Genomic DNA, 28,000 nt, shown 5'->3' with positions numbered 1-28,000 from the left:
TAACCTGTGCCCGCACCGACGCGTCCGCGCACTGCGTGCATCCCCATGGGTCGCCAATTCACTCAGGCACGCGTCCGCGCACTGTGCACATCCGCGCGCCTGCGCTGCATGCCAACTCTATTACATATAACCCGAGAGTTATGCCCATTTCGTGCTAACTCTGTGCCAGGAGTCTAACCGACTTCGCGCGTACGCACCCTTGACGCGTGCGCGTCCATCGCCCAACCCTCACCAACGCGCCAGCGCACTGTGCGCGCGTGCGTCGGTCACGTGAACTAGTTTTTAAGCTAGCGCGCCCTGTTATGTCTCTCTTTCTCATTTCCTTTCTTTTTTCCCTCTCCTTCTTCTTTCTCCATCACCCCTCTTCTCTTCCTTTTCTTCTTCCATACTTCACCACCATCTCCGGCCACTCACCGGCGACCACCACCACTTCCGGTGGCAATACATCTCTTCCCTTTCTTTCTCATCTTCAAAAAGGGAAACTCACCCTTGTTCTTTTCCATTCTCAAGGTTCTACTTCTTCTATATCTCTTTTCTTACTCTCTTTGCATAATCTTCTTTCTTTTACCTAGATGTTTCTTGTTAATCTCTTTATTTTCTCTTTTAGTTGGTTGATTATACTACTTGCTTTTTGCTTGTTTACTTTTTCTTTTTCTTGTTTTTCCATGGATGTTGAACTTGAACTTCAATTTGTTTGATGGATCTTCTTGTTATTTCTCACTATCTTTGTAAGTAGGTGATGTTATATGATGATTGATATTTTATTTTGGTCCCCTAATAGATTGAGTTCTCATAATTGCTCACTACTTGTTAATTGCACACCAAGTGTTCGGGGAAATGCACAAATGCCATTTTGGTTTATTTTAGTCATATACTTTCAAATTGGTGCACTCTCCTCATTCACTTACTCTCTTCTACGTGTGTTGAGTTCATTTTTCTTTATGCATGCTAATTAGATACTCATTGAATATGACTTGCTCTTTGTGATGGATGCTTGAGCTTATACTTCTCATGCCATTTTGCATGCTTTACTCACTCTTGCATCCCAAGGCAAGTGTTGTGACCCATGCCTTTATAATTGTTTTGTTGAACAACTCCTTTTGGGCACTATTCCTCACTTGAATGTTTTTGTCAAGATGACTTTTGGATTTAATATTTTCCTTCTTCCCCTTCCTTTTTCAGGATGGCCACCAAGAAAGGCAAGGAGAAAGCTCCAAGAAGACCGGCCACAAAAAGGGCACCCCAAAAGTCAAACTCTATGGCGCACTCTTCAATAGGAGCCAAACCCCTATCTAAGAAGGCGAAGGCACCCGCTCCTATTGATGAAAAGGAGAAGAGCAAACCGGTAAAGGATTCTTCAAGGTTCCCCAACCGCTTCTGTGAACTTGTGTTCCCCTCCATGGTTGTGAGGAACTATCATCCTGAGCATCTACTCACTTCGCTGGACAAGGTTGCTCCTTGTATTCTACCCCGCATTGAATGGCGAGGATGGGAGTTTCTTTTGAGGAATCCACAAGAGATCAACCTCTCTTGGGTGGTAGAATTCTATACTAGCTACCATCTTCCCTCTCATCAATTGGTATACGTGCGCTGGAAGCAAGTCTCAGTTTCAGAAGAGGCTATTCAGCAAATGCTTAATGTCCTACCGGTACCAAGTGACATGGATGGCTACCAAGAAGTCTTACGTCAGCGAGAAGAGTTTGGGTTCGATTGGGACTCGATCCTCCGAGTTATTGCTGAGCCAGAGACATTTTGGACCCACGGTCGACTCCGGATGCGGCCCAAGTGCATTGATGCACGCTCCCTCACTGTAGAAGCTAGAGCTTGGGCCCAGATCCTATCCCACTATGTGCTACGTAGCACCCACAAGTCGTCCTTCACGGCAGATCTTGCCTTGACTGTTTGGTGTGTTCTCACGGAGAGACCGGTGAACATTCCGCTTCTTGTCAAGCACGCGATGGGTCAAGTGCACGCCCAGGGCAATTTGCCATTTCCAGCATTGGTATCTGATTTAGTTGCTGCTGCGGGTGTTCCTTGGGAAGCCACGGACACGAAGGCGATAATTCCGGCTAAGGGCGATGTTGTCCCTAGCAGAAAATACTTACAGCTTCCCATGAGCAACCCTAGCCTTGACATGGCCCCTCCACTCATTTTTCCTTCTACCTCATCATCACCACCGCCACAAAGATCCACCCATCAAAGGATAGAAGATCTACACTGGAAGATTGATAGATATGAGCAGCGCAACCAACGCCGATACACTTATATCAAGAAGCTTCTGCGTTGTGTTACCCCTAGCATGGAGGAACCCGAAATATTCACATCCACTATAAACCCAAGTGATGGGAGCTCTGATGAAGGGGATAGTGACGGTTCCGGTCCCAACTGCCCTTTGCGCATTGTTAGTAACACGGAGGACCGTGCTAAATTCTAAGTGTGGGGAGGTCGTTCGACCGATCTCCATGGGTAACAATCTTCTCCTTTCGACACCCATGGATTTATCTTTTGCTTAGTAGATTAGTACATTGCATACGTAGTTAGTCTTGCTTGTAAATATTCCTTGCATGATAGCTAGTCTTTATAGAGTTACTTGGTCAGAATAATGACTTCTTCCCCAAGAAACTGTGATTCCGGGGTACCCTACCAATTTTGAAAAATTTTTGTGGTAAACTTACTTTAAGAATGTATTTTGGAACATAGTGATTGAGCTAAGAACACAAGCATGTGAGTTTTGAGCCTATTGCGTGGTTGTATCTTCTAACCACTATTTTCCCGTTCTTGTGTCCATTATTCTCTCTCTATGATTGTAATCCTTGCTTTGTCTGATTCTATATGTCCATTACTTGTCTATGAATGTATTTACATGATTGAGGCCATCATTTCAATAGTCACTTTTCCCAATTGGCCTTGACCCTTTTATCTGCCATTGCTAACTAATTTTGAGCCCATGATAAACCCTTTTTGTTCTTAATTAGAGCACATCAACAACCCTAAGTGAAACAAAATGAATGTCCCTAAATTTGGATCCTTGATTAGCTTGGGTAAGTGAGGGTGTGTATCATTCAATTGGGATGGTATACTTGGGAACTTGGGTAGATATAGAGGTGTGTATTTGTAGTTGTAATTGAAAATTACGGGATTCGGGAACATACTCATGTATTGAATGATTGAACTATATGCATTGAAACTTGTGTACACGAAACCCCAGGAAAAAAGGGACCAAAAAAAAGGAGAAAGCAATGAAAGGGGACAAAAATGCCCCAAGACAAAGTAATAGTGACAATGCATATGGGATGTGAATTGAAAAGAATGCATGAGTATGCGAAAAAGTGAAACTCATGGGTAGTGATGCCAGGGCATTTCGGCCAGTTTCACTAATCTTTTCTTTACTGTTTTAGGGTAGTTTCATGCATTTTCTTAGGAAATAAGCAAGTTTTGGGTAGAAATTTCACTTACATCTTGATTCAAGCAAACATTGTGAATTTTATATGATTTCATGAGAATTATGCATGAATTTAATGACAAATTGGATGATGCATGACTCATAACTTAGATTAGAGCTTTGATGCACTTTATTTGCTTGATTTCAGGACAAAGGAAGCAAGGAAAAGCCACCTTAGTAGCCACGTTAGTCTAACTAACGTGACCACTAACGTGGAATAGGAGCTAGCTTGCAACGTTAATGAGAAAAGTGATCGCCAATAAAGTCTTCGAAGCCATCATAGCCCACGTTAATTACCACGTTAACTACATTAACGTGGTAGTTAATGTGGAGGAAAAGGAAGCTCCAAGCGTTAGTGGTAAAAGTGAGTGCCACTAACTCTCCAAAAGGGCAATTGGCCACGTTAAGAGTCACGTTAACTCAGTTAACGTGAACTCTAACGTGGAAGAAGAAGATAATGCCAACGTTAGTGACACTCACCTTTGTCACTAACGTTGGACAAAGCCCATATTGGCTACGTTAAGAGCCACGTTAACTTAGTTAACGTGAACTCTAACGTGGAAGGAGCAAGGAATCGCCAACGTTAGTGACACTCACCTTTGTTACTAACGTTGGACTAAGCCACTATGAGCCACGTTAGTTACCACGTTAATTACATTAACGTGGAAGCTAACGTGGAGGAAAGGGATGATGAACCAACGTTAGTGACACTCACCTTTCTCACTAAGATTGGATATGGCAATCAACACCACGTTAGTGGTCACGTTAATGTAATTAACGTGAGGCACTAATATGGGAAAGGGGCGTTTTGGAGCGTTAGCGATAAAGGTAGGTGTCACTAACACTCTCGAAGATTTGGCAAGCCTACGTTAAAGGTCACGTTAACTATACTAACGTGAACTCTAACGTAGGGAGAAAGGGGTACTCTCAACGTTATTGGGAAAGGTAAACTGCAGTAACGTTTGCAAAGGGCCAAGAGGCAACGTTAGTGGTCACGTTAGTGCCACTAACGTTGAAGTTAACGTGGACTATTTTGGGTTAGGAACGTTAGTGAAAAAGGTGATTGTCACTAACGTTCTCGACCCTACATTTTCACTTAACGTTAACACCACTAACGCCCTAAGCTAAAGTCCATGCCTACTGCATACTTTTTCTGCAAGTGAAGCTGAGCCCACTAAAGATGATAACTGCTTCAACTCAAGATCCAAAGGCCCATATCCAAGACTTGAAGAGCCAACTAGAAGATCAGAGGGGTAGTATAAATAGGAGTAGTTTTGAACTAGAGAGGAGCTTTTGGATTCAAAATGTACTCTCCATCTTTGCTTTCCATTCCCAGAGCCATGAATAACTAAACCCCTTTCATTGGGTTAGGGAGCTCTGTTGTAATTTGATGGATCAATAATAGTTTTCATTATTCTTCTTCTTTCTTTTCTCTTGATTTTACTAGAAAGCTTTCAATCTTCATCCAATTGGGTAGTTGTCTTGGAAAAGAAGCTATTCATACTTGGATCTCTTCGGAACCTTTGAAGAGGAATGAAGGGATCATGCTAGAAATGCTTTCTCATGTTGGACCAAATTGGGGGTTGGGAGGATATGGTGACATATAATTCTCCCAATACTTTGATTTGAAAATACATGTGATATAATCAGTGACCATACTTCATCTCTTCTCATGAGCAATTAGACCAAGGAATTGGCTATTGATGAAGATTTGAGAGATTGAATTACCAAGGAATTGGAATTCAATCATTTAAGATTGCCAAGGAGATCAATGAATGCATTGATTGAGGAAGAGATGAAAATGAACTTGATCCGGAGAATGCAACATTTCCTAAGCCCATTGAATCCCCCATTTCTTATCTTACCCATTCTCTTTACTTTCTGCCATTTACTTTCATGCTAAATTTCCCATTCTTCATTTAAGATTCTGCAATTTACTTTCCGTCATTTATATTCAGCTCTTTATTTCCAGCATTTACATTTTCTGCCATTTACTTTCTCGCCATTTAATTTTCTGAAATTCTCAAATCAAATTCTGCTTAGCTCAACTAGAACATTCCTCCAATTAAAGTTGCTTGACTAATCAATCCCTGTGGGATTCGACCTCACTCTATTATGAGTTTTTACTTGACGACAATTTGGTATACTTGCCGAGGGAAATCTATTGAGAGACAAGTTTCCGTGCATCAAGTTTATGGCGCCGTTGCCGGGGATTGATTTTGCATCAACAATGATTAAATTGGTGGATAACTAGATTGAGCATGTTTTTTTCTTTTGTTTGATTTAATTTCATTTGAGTAATTTACTTTCAGTCTTAGTTATTTTCTTCCCTTTACCCCTTACCCGTTTGTGGTGTTACCTGCATTTTTTTTTATTTAGTTAACTGACCCATTAACTGTTTGATATATTGTATCACTCACACTAACAGCATTTCTGCAGAGAATATTGTCTGCATCTATCTTTCTTGCTTGTGACTTGTGGGTTGTATGACAGGTAGAAGAAGCAGGTCTTCAACTTCCTTTGATTCTGAACCTGAGAGGACCTTCCTTAGATTGAGGAGGGAAGCAAGAGGAAAGAGAGTCATTAGTGCTGAGAAAGAGGAGGAGTATTTTGAACCAGACATGGATAAGAATATGAAAAACCATCATGAGGAAGAGGCTCACAACCATGGCAGAGAAGGCCCAGTGCATCATGCTGCGCAAGAGAGAAGAATTCTGGGATCTTACATCAATCCAAACCCAGGAAACTGTGGAAGTAGCATCCAAAAGCCAACCATACATGCCAACAACTTTGAACTAAAGCCACAGCTCATCACCCTTGTTCAGAACATCTGTTCATTCAGAGGAAGTGTTCAAGAAGATCCCAATCAAAATTTAACCACCTTCCTGAGGATATGTGATACTGTGAAGTCTAATGGTGTTCATCCTGACACCTACAGACTGCTTCTATTCCCCTACTCACTCAAGGACAAGGCATCTAAATGGCTGGAATCCTTCTCGAAGGAGAGCTTAACAACCTGGGAAGATGTGGTGAACAAGTTCTTAGCAAGATTCTATCCTCCTCAAAGAATCAACAGGATGAGAGCTGAAGTTCAAACTTTCAGGCAACAGGATGGTGAGACCCTCTACGATGCATGGAAGAGATTTAAAGACTTGACAAGAAGGTGCCCGCTAGATATGTTCAATGAATGGGTGTAGTTACACATTTTCTATGAAGGTCTTTCTTATGAATCAAAGAAGGCAGTAGACCACTCATCCGGGAGATCTCTGAACAAGAAGAAGACCATTGAAGAAGCCATAGATGTCATTGAGACTGTAGCTGAGAATGACTACTTCTATGCTTCTGAAAGAGGCAACACTAGAGGAGTGATAGAGCTGAACAACGTGGATGCACTGCTAGCTCAAAACAAGATAATCACCAAGCAGCTGGCTGACCTTACCAAGAAGATGGAGAGGAATCAAGTAGCAGTAATCACCACCTCAACAGCAGCTCAAGAAGGAGTGAATGAAGAAGCAGAGGGTGATCAGGAACAAGCCAACTACATTGGAAATCTACCTAGGCAGAACCATGACCCATACTCCAAAACCTATAATCCTGGTTGGAGGAACCACCCAAACTTTGGGTGGGGAAATCAACAAGACCAAGGCCAAGATCAGAGAGGCCACAACCCCAACAACAATGCAGCTCACCAATATTCCACACAGAGATCATATCAGCACTCACCTAACAACACACCTCAACACTCATATCAAAACCCAAATGGTCATTCTTATCCATCCAACCCCAACCCACCATCATCCGAAGACAGACTCTCAAGGATTGAGACTCTACTTGAAGTCATATGTAAGGAAGTCCAGGACAGTAAAGTATTCCGAGAGGAAGTGCGGTCCAATATGCAGAATCAAGATGCTGCCATCAAGAAACTTGAGACACAAATTGGCTACCTATTCAAGCAAATTCCCAGTCATAACCTGTGTAGCAACTCTGATCCAAACCCAAGAGAGGAATATCAGGCTATGAAAGAACTGAAGATTGATGGTTTAGAAGTTATAGTAAACTCTCGTTGCAAGTATAGTTACTAAACCAAGCAATCAACCTTTCTTACAAACGTTTTAGTTGTCACAAGTAACAAACCCCTTTAAAATTGATAACCGAGTATTTAAACCTCGGGTCGTCTTCTCAAGGAACTGCAGGGAAGTATGTTCTTATTATTGGTTATGAAGATTGTAAATTGGGGTTTTGAAGGTAGGGAGCAAGTAATTTAAATTACAATTAAAATAGGTAAAAGACTGTAAAATAAATAAATAACTGTAAAAACATACTTTAGGCAAGGTGTGAGAAATTGGAAGTCCTATCCTAGTTATCCTTATCAATGATAATGAAAATTGAACCTTAATTCCACTTAGTTAACCTTTGCTAGAGCAAGGGAAGGTCAAGTGACTAATTAGTTAGATCCTCAAATCCTAGTTAATCCCTAAGGAAAGATTGGGATTATTGAAGTTCAATTCAATTAGCAAAGATAACGATTATCAATCATATTGAGTTTGATAACTCCTGAGTTACTGATTTCTTAACCAAGACAAAAAGGGAAAAAGTAAAGCTACCGGAATAAAAATGTCTTCAGATTAATAAACTGAAATACCTCAAATAACATTAATTCAAAAGAGTAATCTTTAACATAGAAGAATTCATAAATTAAATTAAGAAAATAATAAAAGAAAAATTGAACCAGATAAAAAGAAACAATCCTGAAAGTAAGAGAAATCCTAATCTTAAATCCTAAGAGAGAGGAGAGAACCTGTCTCTCTAAGAACTACATCTACTCCAAAAATTATGAATATGAAAAGCATGATTATGAATGGATGCATTCCCCCACTTTATAGCCTCTAATCTGTGTGTTCTGGGCTGAAAACTGGGTCAAAAACAGCCCAGAAATCGTCGGAGAGGAAATCTGCCACGCTGGTATTTCGTCACTGCGATGCGTCCGCATGGAGCACGCGGTTGCGTCGCCTAGCGTCGAGGCAACTCTGGCATATTATATATTAAATCGAAGCCCCGGATGTTAGCTTTCCAACGCAACTAAAACCGCATCATTTGGATCTCTGTAGCTCAAGTTATGACTGTTTGAATGCGAAGAGGTCAGGCTGACAGCTTAGCAATTTCTCCAACTTCTTGTATTCCTTCCACTTTTGCATGCTTCCTTTCCATCCTCTAAGCCATTCCTGTCCTGTAATCTCTGAAATCACTTAACACACATATCAAGGCATCTAATGGTAATAAGAGAGGATTTAAACATAGGGAACTTAAGGCCAAAGAAGCATATTTTCAATCAAAGCACATAATTAGGAAGGCAAATGTAAAACCATGCAAATAGTATGAATAAGTGGGTAAAGAGTTGATAAAAACTACTCAATTGAGCACAAGATAAACCATGAAATAGTGGTTTATCAGGCTATCACCCTCAGAAGTGGGAAGGAATTGAAGGAAATTCCCAAGAATTCACAAGAGAAGAACTCAAATGAAAAGGAAAAGGAGCGAGATGAAGTCCAAATTCCCATTCCCAGTTCACAGCAAAAAGGAGAAATACTGAAGCCAGGCGTCCCAAAAGCTCCATACCCTCAGCAATTAAAGAAGAAGGGGGATGACAACCAGTTCTTAAGATTTTTGGAAATCTTCAAGAAACTACAAATCAACATACCCTTTATTAAAGCAATAGAGCAAATGCCGCTCTATGCCAAGTTTTTAAAGGAATTAATGACTAAGAAGAGAAGCTGGAAGAGCAATGAAACCGTGATACTAACCGAAGAATGTAGTGCCATTATTCAGCACAAACTACCCTAGAAATTGAAGGACCCTGGGAGTTTCCAGATCCCTTGCATTATAGGGAAAATCACAGTGGAAAAGGCTCTGTGTGACTTAGGAGCAAGCATAAATCTGATGTCAGTAGCTATGATGAGAAAAATGAGGATTGAGGAGGCTAAGCCAACAAAAATGGCCCTACAACTGGCAGACCGATCATTCAAGTTTCCTCATGGCATAGTAGAAGATTTGCTGGTAAAGGTAGGAGATTTCATCTTCCCAGCAGACTTTGTAGTGCTGGACATGCAGGAGGAAGCCAAAGCCTCCATCATCCTGGGTAGACCGTTCTTGGCCACTGTTGGAGCTGTCATTGACGTTCAAAAAGGTGAACTCACCCTGAGATTACATAATGAAAAGATGACATTCAATGTGTTCAAGGCCATGAGTTACCCACCAGAACCATTGGGAGAATGTATGAGGTTGGATTCACTGGAAGAGGCAGTACAGGAGATTTTTGAAGAAGAAGAACTTGAAGGGTTAATAGAGGAGGAATCAACATCTAGCGAAGAGGCTGCAACAGCAGAGATTCATATACAGGGTGCACCAAAGAAAGATAATGAAAAGATAGAAGCACCCAAAGTTGAACTCAAAGCTCTGCCACCCACTCTCAAATATGCATACTTAGGAATGAGTGAAAGTTACCCAGTGATCATAAACTCATCCCTCAGCTGAGATCAAGAGGATGAATTACTCCAAGTATTGCGAAAGCATAAGGATGCCATTGGATGGACCCTCGCTGACCTGAAAGGAATTAGTTCGGCCATATGCATGCATAAGATACTGTTGGAAGATGATGCCAAACCATCCATTCAACCCCAAAAGAGGCTGAATCCAGTCATGAAGGAAGTGGTACAGAAGGAAGTTATGAAGTTATGGCAGGGAGGGGTAATCTACCCGATCTCCGACAGCCCATGGGTCAGCCCCGTGCAAGTTGTCCCAAAAATGGAGGAATCACTGTAGTCCCCAATGAGAAGAATGAACTAATCCCTACAAGGACCGTCATAGGATGGCGGATGTACATAGACTACAGAAAACTCAATGAAGCTACAAGAAAAGATCATTTCCCCTTTCTTTTCATGGATCAGATGCTGGAAAGACTTGCAGGACACGCATATTACTATTTTCTCGATGGTTATTCAGGATATAACCAATTAGTGGTTGATCCGAGAGACCAAGAGAAAACCTCATTCACTTGCCCATATGGAGTATTTGCCTACAGGCGCATGCCATTTGGGCTATGTAATGCACCTGCAACTTTCTAACGCTGCATGCTCTCCATTTTCTCAGATATGATAGAAAAATTCATTGAAGTATTTATGGATGACTTTTTGGTATTCGGAGATTCCTTCACTAATTGCCTAAATCACTTGGCCCTGGTATTAATAAGATGTCAAGAGACTAACTTGGTCTTGAACTGGGATAAATGTCACTTTATGGTGATAGGGGGAATAGTTCTTGGCCATAAGGTTTCTAACCAAGGCATTGAGGTAGATAGAGCTAAGGTGGAACTCATTGAAAAATTACCCCCACCAAGTGATGTCTAGGCAATTAGGAGCTTTTTAGGGCATGCCGGCTTTTACAGAAGGTTTATTAAAGATTTTTCAAAGATAGCCAAGCCCTTAAGCAATCTCCTTGTATCTGATGCACCATTTGTCTTTGATGAAAAATGCATGCTAGCATTCGAAAACTTGAAAAAGAGGCTGTCCTCTGCCTCTATCATTTTCCAACCTGATTGGAACTTACCATTTGAACTGATGTGTGATGCATCTGATTTTGCAGTAGGGGCAGTGTTAGGGCAAAGGAAAGATAACTTAGTCCATGTGATATACTATGCCAGCAAAGTCCTCAATGACACTCAAAGAAATTACACCACCACTGAAAATGAGTTACTGGCAATAGTGTTTGCATTTGACAAGTTTAGATCATACCTCATTGGTGCCAAAGTGATTGTTTTCACAGACCACACAGCACTTAAATACTTGTTTGCCAAGCAGGAGTCAAAACCAAGACTGATAAGGTGGATCTTATTGTTGCAGGAATTCAATATTGAGATTAGAGACAAGAAAGGAGTGGAGAACAAGGTAGCCGATCACCTATCCAGGATCCCTCATGACAAAGGTGGAACACATGATACAAGTGTAAATGAATGTTTCCCAGATGAGTAGTTAATGACGGTTCACAAAGCACCCAGGTTTGCAAACATTTCCAATTTCAAGGCAACTGGGGCTTTACCTCCAGAGATCAACAAACATCAAAAGAGAAAGCTCATCAATGATGCAAAGTATTTTGTTTGGGATGAACCATATATCTTCAAGAAGTGTTCAGATGGAATCCTGAGAAGATGTGTTTCAGAAGAAGAGGGATGAGAGGTCTTGTGGAACTGCCATGGCTCGTGCTATGGAGGCCATTTTGGAGGGGATAGAACTGCAGCCAAGGTATTACAAAGCGGATTCTTTTGGCCCACCCTTTTCAAGGATGCCAAAGAACTAGTAAAGAACTGCAATGAATGTCAAAGAGCTGGAAACTTACCCAAAAGAAATGAGATGCCACAGAATTTCATCTTAGAACTGGAATAGTTTGATGTGTGGGGAATCGATTTCATGGTACCATTCCCAACCTCATATGCAAACAAGTACATCTTGGTAGCAGTGGATTACGTTTTCAAGTGGGTAGAGGCTATTGCAACCCCAACGAATGACAACAAGGTAGTCATGAACTTCCTCAAAAAGAACATCTTTAGCCGGTTCGGAGTCCCCCGAACACTCATCAGTGATGGAGGGAGCCATTTTTGTAACAGACCACTAGAAGCGCTCCTCCTACGATACGGGGTGAAACACAAGATTGCCACACGTTACCACCCCCAAACAAGTGGGGAAACTGGGATATCTAACAGAGAGCTAAAAAGGATTTTGGAAAAGACTGTAGGAGCATCAAGAAAGGATTGGTCGAAGAAGCTGGATGATGCTCTTTGGGCATACAGAATGGCATTCAAAACACCAATCGGGATGTCCCCATATCAACTGGTGTATGGAAAAGCTTGTCATTTACAATTGGAGCTGGAACACAAAGCCCTCTGGGCTCTCAAGCTACTAAATTTTGATATCGTTGCTGCTGGTGAAAAGAGGGTCTTGCAGCTGTAGGAAATGGAGGAGTTCAGATCTCAAGCCTATGAAAAAGCCAAGATTTATAAAGAAAAGGCAAAGAGAAGGCACGACCTCCATCTGGCACCCAGGAGCTTCGAAAAAGGACAGCAAGTGCTCCTCTACAATTCCAAATTAAGACTTTTCCCTGGGAAACTCAAATCAAGGTGGTCAGGACCCTTTCTTGTCACAAAGGTCTCGCCGGATGGACACATAGAAATCATGGAGGAAAGTTCAAAGAGGACGTTCACTGTGAACGGACAAAGGCTCAAGCACTACATGGGCAACATGGGGGAAAGCCCCAAAATGAAATATCGTCTCAACTGATGGAGAAATCGTCGAGCTAGCGACGCTAAAAGAGCGCTTCGTTGGGAGGCAACCCAACCTAAGGTAGTTTCCTTTTCATGATCATCTCAATAAAGGATATAAGCAGTTTCCCTCGTATTGTGAGGAGCCAAGTTTGGTGTTGCACACCAAACCAATCCAAGAGTGAATGTGTAATTCTAAGTTTGGTTTTCCACCAAAGATTTCAGTTAGAATCACATTAAACCTCTTCAATGGCAAGTTGCTAGCCCCAACCAATCAGGGAAACCGCTTAACAATAGTTTAGTTTCTCTTTCATAGTTGTTTATTCAATAAAAGCACATGAGGTTCTACATTAGGCAATGAACTAAGTTTGGTGTTCACACACCAAATTAAGTCCAGAAATTTACAAGCATGCATGCAAGCTAACTATTCCTCAAGTGTTTGGGGAACAAGCAACTTCCAATAACTTTGCAGGAATTCAATTAACCTTCTAGAAAAATAGTGCACCACCATCCAAGGAGGCGAAGAAGGACACAGAAGCTATGGATGATGACAACAAAGAGATAACCAGAAGGCACCACCAAAAGGTTGTATTGCTACTTGATCCCATATGCTTGGAGATGTTAAAAAAAAGTTGGAAGTCTGAATGTGCCCCTGATTAATAGTTACTCTTTAGCTTAAATCCCTAGAATTTAATATTTGCTTTCATTTCCTTTGTCATATGTGTGCTGGTCCGAGTAACCTGTCTTCATTTTCACCTTGCTCACTTGTATGCTTGTCCCTTAAGTCAAATAAAAAAAAGAGATGTTATGAAAGACCAGAGTGATGATCAATTGTGGAGTAGGTTCTTAAGCTTGTGGTGTAGTAATCACTTAGCTAAGTTGGTTCACCAACAAGGTAGGAAGGCAACTATCTGTCCTGAAGTCATATGCTTGAAACACACCCCATGAGACTAGCTAAATAACAAGATCCTAATAAGAAAAAGGAAAAGAACAATAAGAGTTGAAAAAGAAAGAAAAGTAATAAGAAATAAGGCTAGGCACCAAGGGCTTGAATCTTGAGGGATGTGTCTGTGGTGCTCTTGTACCAAAGATCTGCTTGGATGAATAAGTTCTTAGGAGTGCTTCATCACTTGGTAACTTGGGTTAACTAACCCGGGATTATCAACTGAAAATCCACTATCAAGAGCAACCTTGCTACAGAACATTTAGTAACACAAAGAGGTGCTAGACACCAAGGCCTCAAGGAAAGAAAATAACAAACCATGTGGCTGTGGTGTGCATGTATGGGGGAGAGAGACTCGAGGGAGTAAGTCCTTAGGGGTGTTTCAACACCTAGCACCTTGACCCAACTGGTTCGGGAGTGTTGGCTGAAAGCTTATGTTAAAGAATCGCCCCCTCACAGAGCACTTAGCCTAAGGATGCAATAAACCTTGAAAAGACAAAGGGATCAATAAATAAAAGTCTCAAAGGGTGCAATCAAGTGAGTATTCCAGGGCATGATAAAGGTCTGAAAGCCAGTAAAGGATTGAACCTAGGTTGCTATGCATGAAACCCCATAAAACAAAGGACATGACTTCCACAATAATGATTCATTCCTCTTGTCATTTCATTCATCATTCTCATGTTTCAGTACTTGCTTAGGGACAAGCAAGCTTTAAATTTGGTGTTGTGATGCCAGGGCCTTTCGGCCAGTTTCACTGACCTTTTCTTTACTGTTTTAGGATAGTTTCATGCATTTTCTTAGGAAATAAGCAAGTTTTGGGTAGAATTTCACTTACATCTTGATTCAAGCAAACATTGTGAATTTTATATGATTTCATGAGAATTATGCATGAATTTAATGACAAATTGGATGATGCATGACTCATAACTTGGATTAGAGCTTTGATGCACTTTATTTGCTTGATTTTAGGACAAAGGAAGCAAGGAAAAGCCACGTTAGTAGCCACGTTAGTCTAACTAACGTGACCACTAACGTGGAATGGGAGCTAGCTTGCAACGTTAATGAGAAAAGTGATCGCCAATAAAGTCTTCGAAGCCATCATAGCCCACGTTAATTACCACGTTAACTACATTAACGTGGTAGTTAACTTAACGTGGTAGTTAACGTGGAGGAAAAGGAAGCTCCAAGCGTTAGTGGTAAAAGTGAGTGCCACTAATGCTCCAAAAGGGCAATTGGCCACGTTAAGAGTCACGTTAACTCAGTTAACGTGAACTCTAACGTGGAAGAGGAAGATAATGCCAACGTTAGTGACACTCACCTTTGTCACTAATGTTGGACTAAGCCCATATTGGCTATGTTAAGAGCCACGTTAACTTAGTTAACATGAACTCTAACGTGGAAGGAGCAAGGAATCGCCAACGTTTGTGACACTCACCTTTGTAACTAACGTTGGACTAAGCCACTATAAGCCACGTTAGTTACCATGTTAATTACATTAACGTGGAAGCTAACGTGGAGGAAAGGGATGATGAGCCAACATTAGTGACACTCACTGGTACACGAAATTGTAATGTCAATGTTCACATTACTCTCTTACAACTTCGCAAAACTAACCAGCAAGTGCACTGGGTCGTCCAAGTAATACCTTACGTGAGTAAGGGTCGAATCCCACGGAGATTGTTGGTTTGAAGCAAGCTATGGTTATCTTATTATTCTTAGTCAGGATGCCAACAACAGTGTTTTTCAAGTTCAATTGTAAAAAATGAGAGGGCATAAATATAAATACTTATTGTGCAATGATGGAGAATATGTTGGAGTTTTGGAGATGCTTTGTCTTCTGAAATTTTGCTTTCTTCTGTTCTCTGATTCACGCACGCAAGTCCTCCTTGGCAAGCTGTGTGTTGGTGGATCACCGTTGTCAATGGCTACCATCCATCCTTCCAGTGAAAAGGGTCCAGGTGCGCTGTCACCACACGGCTAATCATTTGCAGGTTCTCAATCGTACCGGAATAAGATTTACTATCGTTTTGCGTCTGTCACTACGCCCAGCACTCGCGAGTTTGAAGCTCGTCACAGTCATTCAATCCCTGAATCCTACTCGGAATACCACAGACAAGGTTTAGACTTTCCGGATTCTCTTGAATGCTGCCATCAATCTAGCTTATACCACGAAGATTCTGATTATGAGATCCAAGAGATATTCATTCATTCTAAGGTGAACGAGAGTGGTTGTCAGGCACGCGTTCGTGGGGGAATAATGATGATTGTCACGTTCATCACATTCATGTTGAAGTGCGAATGGATATCTTAGATAGGAACACGCATGTTTGAATAGAAAACAGAAACACTTGCATTAATTCATCGAGACACAGCAGAGCTCCTCACCCCCAACAATGGAGTTTAGAAACTCATGCTGTCAAAGAGTACAAAATTCAGATCTAAAAATGTCATGAGATACAAAATAAATCTCTAAAAGTTGTTTAAATACTAAACTAGTAACCTAGGTTTACAGAAAATGAGTAAACTATGATAGATAGTGCAGAAATCTACTTCTGGGGCCCACTTGGTGTGTGCTGGGGCTGAGACTAAAGCTTCTCACGTGCCTGGGCTGTTCTGGGCGTTCAACGCCAGGCTGTAACCTGTTTCTGGCATTGAACTCCAACTTGTAACGTGTTTCTGGCGCTGGATGCCAGACTACAACATGGAACTGGCGTTGAACGCCAGTTTACGTCATTTATCCTTGAGCAAAGTATGGACTATTATATATTGATGGAAAGCCCTATATGTCTACTTTCCAAAGCAATTAGAAGCGCATCAATTGGACTCCTGTAGCTCCAAAAATTCCATTCCCAGTGCAAAGAGGTCAGGATCCAACAGCATCAGCAGTCCTTTTTCAGCTTGAATCAGATTTTTGCTCAGCTCCCTCAATTTCAGCCAGAAATTACCTGAAATTATAGAAAAACACACAAAATCATAGTAAAGTCCAGAAATATGAATTTTGCCTAGAAACTAATGAAAATAAACTAAAAACTAACTAAAACATACTAAAAACTATATGAAATTAACCCCAAAAAGCATATAAAATATCCGCTCATCATAACACCAAACTTAAACTGTTGGTTGTCCTCAAGCAACTAGATAAATAATATAGAACACATATAAGTCAAGAAACAATAATATCTCAAAGTTTTTGAGTAAAGCTCAGATTCTAATTAAATGAGCGGGGCTAGTAGCTTTTTGCTTCCGAACAGTTTTGGCATCTCACTTTATCCATTGAAGCTCAGAATGATTGGCATCTATAGGAACCTAAAATTCAGATAGTGTTATTGATTCTCCTAGTTCAGTATGTTGATTCTTGAACACAGCTACTTTTATGAGTCTTGGTCGTGGCCCTAAGCACTTTGTTTTCCAGTATTACCACCGGATACATAAATGCCACAGACACATAATTGGGTGAACCTTTTCAGATTGTGACTCAGCTTTGCTAAAGCCCCCAATTAGAGGTGTCCAGGGTTCTTAAGCACACTTTTCTCTTTGCTTTGGACCTTGACTTTAACCGCTCAGTCTCAAGTTTCCACTTGACACCTTCACGCCACAAGCACATGGTTAGGGACAGCTTGGTTTAGCCGCTTAGACCAGGATTTGATTTCCTTAGGCCCTCCTATCCACTGATGCTCAAAGCCTTGGATCCTTTTTATTACCCTTGCCTTTTGGTTTTAAGGGTTATTGGCTCTTTCTGCTTGTTTTTTTTTTTTTTTTTTGCAACCTTTGTATTCACTGCTTTTTCTTGCTTCAAGAATCATTTTTTTTATTTTTCAGATTACCAATAACATGTCTCATGTTTATCATTCTTTCAAGAGCCAACATATTTAACATTCAAGAACATCAAATTCCAAAGACATATGCACTGTTCAAGCATTCATTCAGAAGGCAGAAAGCATTGCCACCACATGTAAACAATTAGAATTTGTTTTATTAAAAACTCGAAAATTATTGCCTCCTTGTTCTAAAGAAAATCTTCCATTTTATCCATGTTTAATGATGATGAGAAAAATAAATTATAGCTTAATTGGGGATAAAATCAAAATATAAATACTAATTACCATTATATGACTCCTAAGATGAAACTCAAATAATAGAAAAAAGGTTATCACAGGGTTAAGGTTAAGATCAGAACTCAACAACCTTGACTTTGGGAAGCGGATGCCTCTTTAGTCTGTGGGGTGCTTGGCCCTTCAAGAGATAGTTTCTGACGCTTTAGTTCTCTTAATTCACGCCCTTGCACCTCTTGTTCTCTGAGCAGTTTGCAAAGCATGCTGTTTTGATTTTGCTGTTCTTCCTTCAATTGGTCCATGGTTTCTTGCAACTTAGTGACAGATGCCTCAAGATGCTCCCAGTATTCAAATTGAGGGAGTCCTGGTAGGAATTCTTGCGCCCTCCTCTTGATGGGGTCATCATGCATTTGTTGTTTTTCCATTGTGATTTTAGTGATTGGTTGCTCCACTGAGATATACTCTGTTATTCCCATCTTTACTCCAGCATCTTTGCAGAGCATAGAGATTAGGCTTGGATAAGCCAACCTGGCATCCTTGGAGTTCTTGTTGGTAAGTATGTAGAATTCAGATGGGATCAGTTGTTCAACTTCTACTTCTTTTCCCAACATAATGCAATGGATTATCACTGCTCTTCTAATATTGACTTCAGAACGGTTGCTGGTGGGCAATATAGAACGCCCAATGAAGTCTAGCCATCCTCTGGCGACTGGTTTGAGATCTTCTCTCTTGAGTTGATTTGGGGCACCCTTCGTGCTGGTGGTCCACCTGGCTCCAGGGATGCATATATCCTCTAGAATCTTATCCAGGACCTTGTTTGTTCTCATCATTCTCCTATTGAAGGAGTCTGGGTCATCTTTCAGCTGAGGTAGCTTAAAGATCTCCCTGATTTTGTCAGGGTGGATGTGAACAATCTTTCCTCTGACCACAGTCCTATAGTCATAAAGGGCAGCTCCAGATATTCTCTGCCTGTCTGTTTGCCACAGATTAGCATAGAATTCTTGAACCATATTCCTTCCCACTTTCGTTTCAGGATTAGCTAGGACTTCCCAGTTCCTGTTTCGAATCTGCTCTTGGATCTCCAGATATTCATCTTCTTTCAGATCGAACTTGACTTCCGGGATTACAGATCTTAGAGCCATTATTTTGTAGTAATGGTCTGAATGTTCTTTGGTTAAGAACCTTCCTTGATTCCAAAGTTGTTTTGGAACACTCTCTTTCTTGCCTCTTGGAGTGGGTTGTTTTCCTTTAGGAGCCATGATCTTAGTGGGAATGGTTTAGTGATCACGGATAAAAACACCAAACTTAGAGGATTGCTTGTCCTCAAGCAAAAGAAAAGAAAGGAGAGGGATAGAAGGAGAGCTAGTGTTGAATGGTGGATGAGAGGAAGGAAGCCGAATGTGTTTTTAAAAGGGAGGGGGTGGGTTTTCGAAAAAAGGGAGAAAGATAAGATAGAAGATATGATTTAAAAAGAGATAAGTATGATAAGAAAAGATATAATTTAAAATTGAAAAGATATGAAAGCTATTTGAAGAAGATAAATTTGGATTTTTAAAAAAGATAATATGGAGATTTGAAAAAGATATTGATTAGTTGAAAAGATTTTTGAATGAAAAGAGATAGATTTGTTTTGAAAATTTGAAAAAGAGTTGAATTGGATTGAAAAAAAAGGATTTGTGCATATGGATTAAGATACATTTGATATTTTTTTAAAGTAGGGTTTTTAGAAATTAGGGATTTTAGAAATCAGGGTTTGTAACATGTTTATGCAAGAAATCATGAATTGAAACATGGAAATTAAGATTAAAATAAAAAATATAAAGATAAAACGAATTTACCTCCTCCCCACCATCCTGGCATTTGAACGCCAAAACGCTGCATGTTTTGGGCGTTCAACGCCCAACTGCTGCTTCTCCTGGGCGTTCAACGCCCAGCTGTTGCTTCTTTATGGCGTTGAACGCCAGGAACTCCTTTGTCACTGGGCATTTTTCTGAACGCCCAAGACGCTGTAAATCTGGTGTTAAACGCCCAGAAGGAGCTTCTTTCTGGCGTTCAACGCCCAGAAGATGCTTCTTTCTGGCGTTTAACGCCCAGATGGCTATCCTTACTAGCGTTCAACGCCCAGTGGATGCTTCTTTTGGGTGTTGAACGCCCAAAACAGACTTTTACTGGCGTTTTCTTGCCAGTGAGCTCTTTTTCTCTATTTTGTGTGCAGAATCCTTCTGTAACCCTGTAAACTTATACAATTGACTCTATACCTTAGTATCAATGAACTTTATATAAACAAATAAAATCAAGAATAGGGCAAAATGCTTAGAGGAAGTGATGCCCCATGGCTGAGTTGCCTCCCAGCAAGCGCTTCTTTATTGTCTTTAGCTGGACCTTGCTGAGTTTTTACTCTAGCCTCAGCCTTGAGCACTCTTGCTCAACATTGCCTTCAAGATAGTGCTTGATTCTTTGTCCATTAACAATGAACTTCTTATAAGAATCAATATCTTGAAGCTCCACATAACCATATGGTGATACACTTGTAATCACATATGGTGCCCTCCACCGGGACTTCAGTTTTCTGGGGAATAGCCTGAGCCTAGAGTTAAACAACAGAACCTTTTGTCCTGGTTCAAAGATTCTAGATGACAGCTTTCTGTCATGCCACCTTTTTTATTTTTCTTTATAAAGCTTGGTATTTTCGAAAGTAGTGAATATGAATTCCTCTAGCTCATTCAGCTGGAGCAATCTTTTTTCTCCAGCTAATTTGGCATCAAAGTTTAGGAATCTGGTTGCCCAGTAGGCTTTATGTTCCAGTTCCACGGGTAGTGGCATGCCTTACCATACACAAGTTGGTATGGAGAGGTCCCTATAGGAGTCTTGAATGCTGTTCTGTAAGCCCACAGAGTATCATCCAAGCTTCGTGCCCAATCCTTTCTACGGGTACTCACAGTCCGTTCTAGGATTCTTTTTAGTTCTCTGTTAGAAACTTCAGCTTGTCCATTTGTCTGCGGATGATATGGAGTTGCCACCTTATGGCGAATCCCATACCGGACCATGGCAGAGTAAAGCTGTTTGTTGCAGAAGTGAGTGCCCCCATCACTGATTAGTACCCTAGGGACACCAAATCTGCTGAATATATGTTTCTGGAGGAACTTTAGTACTGTTTTAGTATCATTGGTGGGTGTGGCAATGGCCTCTACCCATTTTGATACATAGTCAACTGCCACCAGAATATAAGTGTTTGAGTGTGATGGTGGCAAAGGCCCCATGAAATCAATTCCCCATACATCAAACAACTCAATCTCCAAGATTCCTTGTTGAGGCATGGCGTAACTGAGAGGTAAATTACCAGCTCTCTGGCAACTGTCATAGTTACGTACAAACTCTCGGGAATCTCTATAGAGTGTAGGCCAGTAGAAACCACATTGGAGGACCTTGGTAGCTGTTCGCTCACCTCCGAAATGACCTCCATATTGTGATCCATGGTAATGCCATAGCTTCCTTAGGCACACACCTACGGATTATTCCGTCTGCACATCTCTTAAAGAGATAGGGTTCATCCCACAAGTAGTACTTTGCATCAGTAATTAATTTTTTCTTTTGTTGCCTGCTGTACTCCTTGGGAATGAACCTTGCAGCTTTGTAGTTTGCAATGTCTGCAAACCATTGTAATTCCTGAATGGCAAACAAATGCTCATCCGGAAAGGTTTCAGAGATCTCAATAGAGGGGGAGGACGCCCCTTCCACTGGTTCTATCCGGGGCAGATGGTCAGCCACTTGGTTTTCTTTCCCTTTTCTGTCTCTTATTTCTATATCAAACTCTTGCAAAAGTAACACCCATCTTATGAGTCTGGGTTTTGAATCCTGCTTTGTGAGTAGATATTTAAGAGCAGCATGATCTGTGTACACAATCACCTTTGATCTTACTAAGTATGATCTAAACTTGTCAATGGCATAAACCACTGCAAGCAATTCTTTTTCTATGGTTGTGTAATTTTTCTGGGCATCATTCAGAACACGGCTAGCGTAATAAATGACATGCAGAAGCTTGTCATGCCTCTACCCCAGCACTGCACCAATGGCGTGATCACTGGCATCACACATTAATTCGAATGGTAATGTCCAGTCTGGTGCAGAGATAACTGGTGTTGTGACCAGTTTAGCTTTCAGAGTTTCAAACTCCTGCAGGCACTCTGTGTCAAACACAAATGGCGTGTCGGCAGCTAGCAGGTTGCTTAGAGGTTTTGTAATTTCTGAGAAATCCTTTATAAACCTCCTATAGAATCCTGCATGCCCCAGAAAGCTTCTGATTGCCTTAACATTGGCAGGTGGTGGTAATTTTTCAATTACCTCTATTTTAGCTTGATCCACCTCTATTCCCTTGTTTGAAATTTTATGCCCAAGGACAATCCCTTCAGTCACCATAAAGTGACATTTTTCCCAGCTTAAAACCAGGTTGGTCTCTTGGCATCTTTTCAAAACCAGTGTCAGGTGATCAAGACAGGAGCTGAATGAGTCTCCATATACTGAGAAGTCATCCATGAAGACTTCCAGAAATTTTTCCACCATATCAGAGAAAATAGAGAGCATGCATCTCTGAAAGGTTGCAGGCGTATTACACAGCCCAAAAGACATCCTTCTGTAAGCAAATACTCCAGATGGACATGTGAATGCTGTTTTCTCTTGATCCTGGGAATCTACTGCAATTTGGTTGTAGCCTGAATAGCCATCCAAAAAGCAGTAGTAATTATGACCTGCTAGTCTTTTTAGCATCTGGTCTATGAATGGTAAAGGAAAATGATCCTTTCTGATGGCTGTATTGAGCCTTCTGTAATCAATACGCATGCGCCACCCTGTAACTGTTCTTGTAGGAACCAGTTCATTTTTTTCATTATGAATCACTGTCATGCCTCCCTTTTTAGGGACAACTTGAACAGGACTCACCCAGGGGCTATCAGAAATAGGATAAATAATCCCAGCCTCCAGTAATTTAGTGACCTCTTTCTGCACCACTTCCTTCATGGCTGGATTTAGCTGCCTCTGTGGTTGAACCACTGGCTTAGCATCATCCTCCAATAGGATTTTGTGCATGCATCTAGCTGGGCTTATGCCCCTAAGGTCACTTATGGACCACCCAAGAGCTGCCTTGTGTGTGATGCTGCATAAACTTGTTATGCTACGATTTAGGAAATTGCACGATCGGCAAAATTCCTTCCGGCAAGTGCACCGGTTATCGTCAAGTAAAAACTCACAATAGAGTGAGGTCGAATCCCACAAGGATTGGTTGAGTGAGCAATTCAGATTAGAAGTGTGTTCTAGTTGAGCGGAATCAAGATTTAGATGAGAATTGCGGAATGTAAAATTGGCGGGAAAAGTAAATGACAAGAAATTGAAATGGCGGAATCTTAAATTGCATGAATTAAAGAGCAGAATGTAAATTGCTGAAATTAAAAGGGAATGGGGGTGATTGCAAGAATTGAGTTGCAGAATGTAAAGAGAAATTGGAAATCAGAAATGGGGAATTCATTGGGTGTTAGGAGATATTGAGATCTCCGAATCAAAACATGTATATCTCTTCCTCAACCAATGCGTTCATTAAATTTTGCTTGGCAATCTTATATGATTGGATCCCAATCCCTTGGCTCACCAATTCTCTCTAAAAACAAACAAATTCCCAATCCCTTGGTTTAAATGTTCATAAGAAGAGATGATGCTCGATCACTGATTATACCACACAGTTTCATCAACCACAATTTGGTAGGATTACATGTCACAATATCCATCCAAACCCCAATCCAATTCACTGTGAGAAAGCTTCTCTAGCATGAATCCTCCATTCCTTTCCCAAGGTTCCGAAGGATTCCAATTATGGGTAGTTTCTTTCCCAAGACAACTACCCAATGGAATTAGAACGAGAAGCTTTCTAACAAAATTCAAGAGAAAAGATTGAAGAAGAAGATAAACTATTATTGATTCATTGAATTACAATAGAGCTCCCTAACCCAATGAAAGGGGTTTAGTGAGTCATAGCTCTGAATTCAACTACAAAGATATGAAAACTAGCTAAAAAAATGAAAAGGTAAAAGTTTTCCCCCTCAGGGGCTGGATTCCCCTTCAATCCCCCCCGTCTTGAGTCGTCACTTTGTTCTCTTGTCAACCTTGCCAATTTGATGCCAAATATAGACTATTATACCTCGTTGGAAAGCTATGGATGTCAGCTTTCTAACGCAACTGGAAGCACCTCATTTGGATCTCTATAGCTCAAGTTATGCTTGATTGAAGGTGACAAGGTTGCTGGTTGGTTTGACAGCGTTTAAGCCAACGTTTAAGTCACTTAAACGTGCTCGAAAATGCCAATTTTGGGAGCTCAGTTGCATTGTCCACCCCATACTTCTATATATCGTTGGAAAGCTCTGGATGTCTACTTTCCAATGCAACTGGAAGCGCATCATTTGGAGCTCTACAACTCGAGTTATACTCCATGGAAGGTGAAGAGGTCAGCTGGCCTGATTGCATGTTGGTACTATGCTCTTCTATGCACATTACGGGGCTGTTTTCTCCCTCAATTTTTAGTATCCACCATGCATGCCATATATGCTTGGAAAGCTCTAGATGTCTTCTTTCCAATGCATTTTGAATCACCTCATTTGGAGTTTTGTAGCTCAAGTTATTTATGTTTGAAGAAGGCATGGTCAAGCTGTTCCATATAACACGTTTAAGCTTCAGTTTAAGGTTAAACTGAAGCTTAAACGTGGAAATGGAAAAGGTAGCCCTGGAGGTCGAACACGTTTAAGCTCCAGTTTAAGGTTAAACTGGAGCTTAAACGTGGAAGCTTAGAAAGGTAGCCCTGGAGGTGTCGAACACGTTTAAGCTCCAGTTTAAGGTTAAACTGGAGCTTAAACGTGGAAATGGAGAAAGCAACCCTGGAGGAGAAACTTGGTCGAACACGTTTAAGCTCCAGTTTAAGGTCAAACTGGAGCTTAAACGTGGAAATGGCTCCCTGGTGCACTTCCCATTTCTGGCGTTTAACCTCCAGTTTAAGGTTAAACTGGAGGTTAAACGTGGACATGCTTCCTGATTGGCATTCTCATTCTGGCGTTTAACCTCCAGTTTAAGGTTAAACTGGAGGTTAAACTTCAATTCCAGCATTATATGGCTTGGTAGTTTAAGTTCCAGTTTAAGCTTAAACTGGAACTTAAACTCCACATGTGATATTCAAGCTTCCTTTATTGATTTTGTTGCTTCCTTGCCTAGCCTCTTCTTCCCTGAAATCATCCAAACAATTGCATCAAAGTCTTGCAAAAATTCATGAGAATTCTTCCATTCATAGCTTTCAAGGAATATAACTAAAAACTCATGGAATTTGCATCAAAATCTTCATGTTGAATGATTTAAGACAAGCATGACTATTTGGCCCAAAATGATTACTTAAGGCTCAAGAAAATGCATAAAACAACTAAAAATAAAAGAAAAAGGCTAGTGAAACTAGCCTAAGATGCCTTGGCATCAGAACCACTGGCTTAGCATCATCCTCCAATAGGATTTTGTGCATGCATCTAGCTGGGCTTATGCCCCTAAGGTCACTTATGGACCACCCAAGAGCTGCCTTGTGTGTCCTTAGCACTTGGATTAGTGCTTCCTCTTCCTGTGGATTTAAAGCAGAGCTTATGATCACTGGAAAAGTATCACCTTCTCCCAGAAATGCATGTTTCAGGGATGGTGGTAATGGTTTGAGCTCGGGTTTAGGAGGTTTTTCCTCTCCCTGAGGAAATTTCAGAGGCTCTTTCAATTCCTCTGAATCTTCTAGATCAGGCGGAACATCTTTAAAGATGTCTTCCAGCTCTGATTCGAGACTCTCAGCCATGTTGTTCTCCTCCACCAGAGAGTCAATAAGATCAACTTTCATGCAGTCTTTTGGTGTGTCTGGATGCTGCATGGCATTGACAGCATTCAATTTAAACTCATCCTCATTGACTCTCAGGGTGACTTCCCCCTTTTGGACATCAATGAGAGTTCGTCCAGTTGCTAGGAAAGGTCTTCCTAGAATGAGAGTAGCACTCTTGTGCTCCTCCATTTCCAGCACAACAAAGTCGGTGGGAAAGGCGAATGGCCCAACCCTGACAATCATGTCCTCAATCACGCCTGATGGGTATTTAATGGAGCCATCAGCAAGTTGGAGACATATCCGGGTTGGTTTAACTTCTTCAGTTAAACCAAGCGTTCTGATGGTGGATGCAGGTATCAGGTTGATGCTTGCCCCAAGATCGCATAAAGCTGTCTTGGTGCAATTTCCCTCTAATGTGCATGGTATCAGAAAGCTTCCGGGATCTTTAAGCTTTTCAGGAAAGCTTTTCAGAATGACTGCACTGCATTCTTCAGTGAGGAGAACTCTTTCAGTTTCTCTCCAATCCTTCTTATGACTCAAGATCTCTTTCATGAACTTGGCGTAAGAAGGTATTTGCTCAAGTGCTTCTGCAAACGGAATCTTTATTTCAAGAGTCCTGAGATAATCTACAAAGCGAGAAAATTGCTTATCCTGCTCCTCTTGGCGGAGTTTTTGAGGATAAGGTATCTTGGCTTTATATTCCTCAACCTTGGTTGCTGTAGATTTAATTCCTACAGAAGTGGTTGAAGAAGCCTTTTTAGATGGGTTGTCATCAGTACTTGTGTGTGTCTGATCCCTCTCTGGCAATTGAGTGCCAGAGTTAGAAGCTGGAGTGACGTTAGACGCCAACTCCTTATCTGCTCTTGGCATCTGAACACCAGAACTGTGCTTCTTTTGGGCATTCAACACCAGTTCCTTGCTTGTTTCTGGCGTTGAACGCCAGTCCTGAGCATGGTCTGGGCGTTCAGCGCCAGCCTTCCACCCAATCTCTGGCGTTTTAACGCTAGAATTATTTTTTTCTGGGCTCTTACTATCCTCATATAGATTTTGGGTGGTTTGCTCATTTCTTGGCTTCCTGCTGCCTTGAGATGGGGTATTTAATATTTTCCCACTTCTTAATTGAACTGCTTGGCATTTTTCTGTTATTTGTTTTGACAGCTGCTGTTTTGTTTGCTTCAATTGTTCTTCCATATTTATATTAGCAATCCTTGTCTCTTGTAGTCTATCTTTGAATTCGGCTAACTGCTGTGTTAGAAAGTCCAATTGCTGATTGAATTCAGTAACTTGTTCAGCAGGACTGGGTTCAGTAGTTACTGTTTTAGCCTCTTCTTTCATAGAAGGGTCACTGCTTAGGTACAGATGATGATTTCTGGAAATTGTATCAATGAGCTCTTGAGCTTCTTCAATTGTTTTTCTCATGTGGATAGATCCACCAGCTGAGTAATCTAGAGAGATCTGAGCTCTTTCTGTAAGTCCATAATAGAAGATGTCTAACTAAACCCACTCTGAAAATATTTCAGAGGGGCATTTTCTTAGCATCTCTCTGTATCTCTCCCAGGCATCATAAAGAGATTCATTATCTCCTTGTCTAAAGCCTTGGATGTCCAGCCTTAGCTGTGTCATCCGTTTTGGAGAAAAGTATTGATTCAGGAATTTTTCTATCAGTTGTTTCCATGTCTTTATGCTAGCCTTACGTTGGTTATTTAACCACCTCTTAGCTTGGTCTTTTACAGCAAATGGGAACAGTAATAATCTGTAGACATCCTGATCTACTTCCTTATCATGTACTGTGTCAGCAATTTGTAAAAACTGTGCCAGAAACTCTGTAGGTTCTTCCTGTGGGAGACCGGAATACTGGCAGCTTTGCTGCACCATGATAATGAGCTGAGGATTCAACTCAAAGCTACTGACTCCAATGGAGGGTATGCAGATACTACTCCCATATGAAGCAGTAGAGGGGTTAGCATATGACCCCAGAGTCCTTCTGGACAGTTCATTTTCGCTTAGATCCATGATGGAGAAAGGGAGATGATGTAAAATAGAAAAGAAATATTTTTATTTATTTAATTATTTATTTATTTCAAAAACAAAATAAATTAAAATAAAATAAATAAAAATGGGTGAAGATTTTCGAAAAAATGAGGAGAGAGAAAGTAGTTAGGAAGTTTTGAAACAGATATGAATTTTTTTTTTTGAAAAAGGTTTTAAATTTTGAAATAAAAATCTGAATTTTAAAGGTAAATTTCGAAAATTTGCTTTAAAATAGAGAGAAAAAAATATTTTTGAATTTAAAGAGGAGAGAGAAAAATAATAAGATAGCACAAGATTTAAAAATTTTTAGATCTAATGCTCCTTGTTTTCGAAAATTTTGGAGGAAAAA

At 40.8% G+C, this 28,000-nt stretch overlaps 1 non-coding gene and 1 pseudogene across 1 annotated transcript; both read right to left on the bottom strand.

Annotated features, from left to right (window-relative positions):
• The window catches only part of LOC148564483 (uncharacterized), a 110,074-nt pseudogene that overhangs the window by 49,893 nt on the left and 32,181 nt on the right, over window positions 1–28,000 (bottom strand).
• Window positions 6,517–6,623, bottom strand: LOC148564485 (small nucleolar RNA R71). Its single transcript, XR_015885136.1, has one exon. It is a non-coding gene; the product is annotated as a small nucleolar RNA R71 (small nucleolar RNA).

Source organism: Arachis ipaensis, chromosome B5 (genome assembly GCF_059453495.1).
Source record: "Arachis ipaensis isolate K30076 ecotype BB chromosome B5, ASM5945349v1, whole genome shotgun sequence".
NCBI classification, from domain to species: Eukaryota; Viridiplantae; Streptophyta; class Magnoliopsida; order Fabales; family Fabaceae; genus Arachis; species Arachis ipaensis.
Note: the sequence above shows the minus strand (reverse complement) of the source record. Positions and strands in the feature narration are given on the sequence as shown.